We start from the raw sequence: 7,322 nt of genomic DNA, 5'->3' as shown, positions 1-7,322 counted from the left end.
CAAGCACTGGTAGTATGATCTGTAGCGCCTGCCCCTAGTCTACATTTTTCTAGTTACATTCCTGATATCATTGCCAAACTCTTTTAGGCCAAGTTTTATGTTTGATAATTAGTAGCATTATCTTGAGATTATCAGATGTTGCTTTACACTCAGTTTATTATATGATGAGATTACTTAGTACTCTATATTTCAGGCATGTATGATGATTATTCAATGTTTTTAGTTATCGATGATGATTAGTTAGATGGTTTATTATCACATGTGCTTTCTTATGGATACTTACCCCATACTGCATGTGTATGGTGTGCGTGTGTGTTTTCTTTATGTATGGTGTTTCTAATGTGGTTAAGGAAGGGAGTCGTAATCACCTGCTAGTCGGGATCTACACGATGCACCACTTCATGCCATTGTCTGTTTAGCTTAGAATATTGTGTTTGTACATGCGTGGATTTTATGCAGGTTGTAGATACCGGGTATCGACTTCCTTGAATCGCCAGGATGAGCGTACCCTATCGCATTATCTCAATGGTAAGAGAGGGGAGATAAACTCTTAAGTCCAAATCCTAAACCCTTTAGCCAATTGTCCTAATTGATAATTAGGACAAGTATCTGAGTTAGTACCCTCTGAATGCATCAAATGATGTAATTTCGTGATTATAACCCTTTTTGTTTGATTTAGTATGTGTTTTTTTCTATGATGGGTTTTCGTATGTTGCTTTATGAGTTCTTGATGTATTTTCTATTAATTAAGTCTAATTAAAATGATTAATTAATGATTTAATTTAATGAAAAATTATTATGACATTTTCATATTTAATCAATTAAGAAATTAATTAAATAAAAGAATTAAAATTGGAGATAAAAGTTTAAAGATAAATTTAGAATGTGATAATATTTATTTAATTTAATAATAATATATTTAGAGTTCATTTTTAAAAATAAATGCTAAATAGTATTGTTATTTAAATATTTAAATTAATTAAATATTTTATCAATTAAGTTTCTAAAATAAATTAAAAGTTGAAAGATATTAAATTAATAAAGTTCTAGATCGCATGATGCGAGCATGAGTTGAAAATAAAAGAAATTAATTAAAAAGATAAAATAAGTGAAAATAATAATGTTATTTTAATTTCATAAAGTGCACATGAGATTAAAGTAATAAATTAATTTAAAATAGAAGTCAAGTGGAATATTAAATAAAGTTATTTAATAATTCAAATTAATGTGCATGAAAAGATGAATGCAAAATAAAAGAAAAGATAATAAAAGTTAATTTTGAGTTAACTCAGTTGAGCAAAGAGTCTTCTCGAGTGAATGCACAATTAGTGCCCCGATTTGAGGAGAAAACTTCTTATCACAACTTTGGGGTTCATTTTTGGGAGGGGACATGAATTTGGACAGGAATTTTTGGGAGACAACTTTTGGAAGCGAATTTCAGAAGGCTAATTCCAAGAAAGATTTTCGGAAGAAGGTTATTGAAGAGGAGCAAATTCACGTACAATTCCTAGCGATTGCATAATAGCATCAGGATCAAGTAGGGTCTTGTGTTTTGATCATCGTTTAAATACGCAATTATCCTTTCCTGTCTTCTTCGTGCCTGTGGATTGTATAACTAAATTCTCTGTGATGAAAGCTTAAATATTTTGATATTGTAAATTATTAAATGCTTGTCAATATATTCGACATACGTAAAAATTAGAAGAGTGATCAAGAATTCTTATTTGATAGATTAAAGAAATCTGAATTTAATCGGGGAAGGGTTAAATTTTAAACTTATAAATGAAAATTGTAGATTGAAATTCGAATGGTTAACATTGTTTTCTCTATCAGAATATATTTGTGAATGTTTATAAAATATATATATATATATATATATATTATTAAAATCTAATTTAAGTGAGAATTGTTTTTTGATAAACAAAACTATTTTTTTTTATAAAAAGGCGATTTTAAAATTAAGTTTAAAAGTTTTTTTTTTAAAACAAAATAATATATATTAAAAAAATATGGGGGGGGGGAGGGATTTACCCCGTGCCCCACCCCCTGTCGCTGTCTGTGACCCGTACGCTGCGTCGCAGGTATTGCGACGGCAGGGTACTTTGTACTCGACTGTCGCAGGCCCTACGAAACCAGGTACTGTGGTTTGAAGCCGACAACCTTTTTAAAAAGGCTTTCCTTTTTCTCATTTTATTTCGTTTCCTTTATTATGTGCATCTCAAAACATATTTATTTTATGGAATTTTAAATAATATTAAATTCATAATATTAATTATTAATAATTTTATTAATAAATTTATATTAAATTATTAAATCAAATTTTATTATTAAGTTATATTATTAATTAATAATTAAATAAATTATTAATTCATGAATAATAGTTAAATAAATTATTAGTTAACTTAATTATATTTGATTTAATTAAAGATTAATCCTAAACTATTTTAGGATAGTAAATTTAATATTAAGGGTAACCTTATATGTATTTTTGAGCCAATGAATTAATGGGTTGACTTGTAAATTAAGTGGAGAATCTCATGTACTTAGAATGTACTTTGAAATGCAAACTGAACTTTACTGCTAACCCTGTTATGTATTTTGAAAATCAACCCAAACTATGAACTGTACTGTTTGGTTTATGTTATCTATGTTTTGGGAGTTGATTAGATGTTGACCAGTCTTAGGATGTTACCAGAGGTTCGAGGGTTGTGCGATTGTGATGTTATGGTGAGTTGTTCTCGATCTTTATACTTGACCTTGGTAATGTGATGCTATGCTCTATTATGGATGTCTTTCCTGGTTGTTATTGCTTTCCAATTTCCTTGTGTGAAGCTGAGGTGTTTTTAAGTGAATTGTTCTTGGTGATGTCACGTTGTGACATGTTTTGACTTGACCATTTTGGAGTCTTCGATCAAAATTGTGATCTATTATTGGGATACTTGTTGGTTGCTCGTTGGAGAACCATTGGATATTGTGACTTATTATTGATGCCTTCAGTTGCTGATAGAGAACTGTTGTGATCATTATGATTATCATTTGATGTTTTCCAGTCACTTGTATAGGGCCGAGGTGATATTTTTGATTTGTGATTTCATGAGCCTAGGGTAGGTTATCTATGTGTAGTGTCGGGAAGTGGCTTGCGATAGGGGCTGGGGCCCTAAGTGGCTACCAGGGTAACTCATTGTAAGTTGTTTTAATAAGTGAAAACATCTCATCTAAATACTGACTTAAATGAATCTAATAAGATAACTGTATGTTCTCTCCCATGCCTTGAGTGCTAGTACAGACTAGGATGGGATAGAGAAAACGCTTGGTTGCGACCTTGCATTTCGTAGTATGCCTCGTCAGCACGAGAGGATACTAGTGGCCGCAGGATCATAGGGGACCCGAGATTCCTAAGGGATTACTCGGGTAAGTTTCGACATGACTTTTGCGATGACACTTTTTCGCTTGCATGGTAGGTTTCCTACGTGTCTTTGTGTGCCTCTGGGTTTAGATGTCAATCTATTTTTTTAGGAACCTTTGAGTTAGCATACTTATAGGATTTCCTGGACTTAGAGAGTATTTATGTTACATGTTTTGTTTCCATTGGGACTTGAGACTATCTCCTCAGCGCGGTGGGAGTGGACCATTTAGGTTCCACGTGGTCGGGTGGTAGTGCTTTTTACTCTTACCATTGAGATCTATCCGAGACACCGTGGCTGGAGTATTACTGTTGGCATATACCTTCATTCTGTTCATGGATCATTATGATAGATGGTTATATTATATGTTGGATGTAGTATCATTTTATGATGTATGTATATCTCTTGATGTATGGATTTATTATGTATGATGAATGATTTATTGCACGTGTATCATGGATCTGAAGAGGATGATGTATATTTATCTTGTTTCTGTATATTCTTTTAAGCCTTTCATACCCTGTGACATGTATAGTGGATGAATGAGCATTCCGAATTAATTTGCCAAGAGGCATTCGGAACAATTTTATATTTTACGAACATTGGACTTTTCATTATTCTTTCATATGGATGTATTAAATGATGGACTTGGTTTTAGATTAGATTTTACATGTGATTCAACATCATGGGATCTTTAAGGAATGCAACCTGTTATGTATGTTATTACTTCCGCTACTTTGTGTTTGATGTGTATGTTATACTTTCTTTAAAAAAAAAAATGCTATCAAACTTAGTCAAACTTTAGGTTATTTCTTTTGGATCCCTTGGCGGGGTGTTACATGATCCACTAAAAAAATTTGATATAAAGCTTGTATAGAGTGGGAACTCTACAAGAAAATGTCAACATGAGAGTATGTCATTGATTGAAAATTTTAAAAACATGGACTCCTCAGAAACAATCAAAATAAAGATGGAGAAATGTGTCATTGAAAATAATATTTTAATAGAGAAATTGTCAGCACAAATTAAAGAATTGCATGGACAGAAAGAAAAAGTGCAGCTTGTGACATCCTACAATTTCTACCAAAAGGCAGACCATCTAAGTAAAAAACTATTCTAGACACCATAAATAAAGACTATGTAGCTGCACATTGGCGTTGATAAAAATAATGCTTTTTGGGAAATGAGGAAGAATCTTGGCAACCTTAAAACCTCTGTATATTTTGAAGAGTTTCTTGAGGATGAAACATTTAACAAATTATGGGATAGTGAGCATCCAGATGTAGTAGCTGCACAACATGATGTTGAGGATGAAGACAATGAGTATGAGGTTTCTAAGGATCCTACATCTACCACCATAGGTAGTGCCACTAGTTCCACTGAATCCACTCCCCAAACTACTACTACTAGTACATTTGATTCAGCTAGACAATATATTGTACTCAATCAGATAAGGGAAAATTATGGCATAGGGACAAAGATGATAGAAAAATGAGTTATCCAAGTGATGGTGGGCTGGGCCCAATAGTTAAAGAACCTTGGTATCCACTCCCCATAGTAGAGTCACCAAAACTTGGTCATAAACTAGTCATTCAAGATCATTCAAATAACTCATCAATTTCATCATAAAAGTTGAAACCAAGACATTTGTTCACCCCAGCTGAAATTCCAACTCCCACTATTGTTTCATCTTCAAAAAGGACATTACGATTGCACTTTGACAAGAATATGTAGTTGAATGTGCAAAGAAGAAAAGGGTTATGCATAATCATATTGATACAATTCTAGTCATAATTCCCTTAGGACAAAACCCTCAGAATAGTCCAAAAACTCCACTTGTTAGTGGTAGTGGGGCATAATTAGGAAGGGGTGATGTCATTAGTATTCCTCAAAATGCAATTATTACAACATTGGACATTGGTGGAGACAAGTAGAATATTGCAAGATCTCTTTCTCCTTTCCAACATCGTATTGTATCGACAGACCTAGATTTTGAATTCAATAGTTTTGTAACAAATTTTCAAGAAACCAAAAAAATGAATTAAAAATTAATAAGGAATTCAAGAAGGATGTACTTGATGTGGCTTGTTCTCAAGAACCTTCATCGAGTAGGATATTTCTAACATATAACACAAATAAATAAATGCTGGAGTTCATGATTGTTCCCCACCCACCCCCCCCCAAACAACTAGATAATAGTCCACCAGAGACTGAGATAAATCCACCATATTTTCATGTTAGCACCCTATCAATGGATTTCTCTAAAGTAAAAAATGTGGACAAAGTCAATGTGGCAAAAAACACCATGTGGTCTATAGTTCAATGTTCATGATGGAGAGAGAAAAAAGGGATGGAGAAGGCCATTGAAAAGTTAAAAAAAAGACCCGACAAATGCAAAGGAAAAGGAGAAAGCAACATATACTAGGTGCAAAGAAATAGAGAAAAGGATAACAAATGATTCCTCTCAAGAAGCAACTACACAGCCAGAAAATATGGAGACACAAATGAAAATTCTTAAGGAACAACTCAAAGAAAGCAACAAAAAGTTAAGTGATGTAAATGTGGAGAGAAGCAAAACTCAAGATGTTGAAGGAACAATTGGAAGAAAGAAATTAAAAACTTAGTGATACTCTAAATCATGTTAATATGGATGCATATATAAAATTCAAAGAACCCAAGGACACATTACAAGAAACTAATAAACTACTTGAGGATGAAAGAGTGTCTATAGTAGATATTTTCAAAAAGTTAGAGTTTAATGAAGGTACAATTAGTAACTTAAACAAGGAATTGGACAATGAGAGGGAAACATCAAACAATTGGAAGAGAAAGCAGATGAAATAAAGAAATAAAGTGAAAACCACTTGACACAAATGGTGCAAGAGTTACATAAGGAAAACAAAACAATTACAACCTATAAAAACAATGTAATTGAGTCAAATGACAAAATTAAATATTTAGCCAAGTAAATTAAAGAAAAATTGTGGGGGGGTAGGGGTATGGAAAATGCTGATGGGTTGTGTGATTGGTTTGATTTACATCAAATTATTTAAGTTGTTTGTGGGAGTATCCAAGAGTAGATTGAGAAGAACAAAGCCCTTTTTTATCTCAAGAAGTCTACAAGATAGATTATACACATAATCAACACAAACAATGCCAAGTATTTATCCAGTAATGGAGTTCATGACTGCGTTCGTGCATCAATATAGTCATCATCTATCATTCAAAAATATAGAGTATAAGGGAAGGAGAGGAATATTTGAACTCATTTGGGAGAAAGTTCACCAAGATGAATGACAGAAAAAAATTGATGATAAGTTTGGTTTGCTTAATCCTTGCCCTAGTAACTCATCAACTAAAGTTGTTGGAAGGGAAGCTTACCAAAAAGAGTTGGAGGCCAAAATGATGTCTGAAGCAACAAAGTTTCCTCAAGATACAACTCCTAAAGACATTTTGAGTTGCATCAAACCAATGGCAATTCTGAATGCACTATTAGATGTAGCATTGCTTTCAAGTAAATCTTCCAAATATGGATGGTTGACGAAGTTGCAGGTTATCTACTATAACATAACAAATGTTCAAACTCTAATGAAGCAGAATTCAACATCCTAATTTTTTTGACCAAATCTTCAATCATCTTATAAGACATCTATATTAGATTATGTGAAACTTGGAAAGTGTTTTTGATCATCTTTGTAGTGTTTACTTTATTTCTATTTCTAATGGTTTGATATGAGTTTAAAGTTTGAACTTTGTTTCTTGAACATGATTAACATAGCAAAATCCAGATGCTATTTTGTTGAACAAACCTCTCAAATGCAAATGCCAAAAATGATTTTGATACTAAATTTGATGCCACTCTTAAACTCTTCCTAAGAGGCAAAACAACCTAAAGCTGTTGTTGCCCCCTTATTTCTA

Source organism: Cupressus sempervirens, chromosome 7 (genome assembly GCF_028749045.1).
Source record: "Cupressus sempervirens isolate cs-2001-9-10 chromosome 7, ASM2874904v1, whole genome shotgun sequence".
Classification (NCBI taxonomy): domain Eukaryota; kingdom Viridiplantae; phylum Streptophyta; class Pinopsida; order Cupressales; family Cupressaceae; genus Cupressus; species Cupressus sempervirens.
This window is presented reverse-complemented; position numbering follows the sequence as displayed.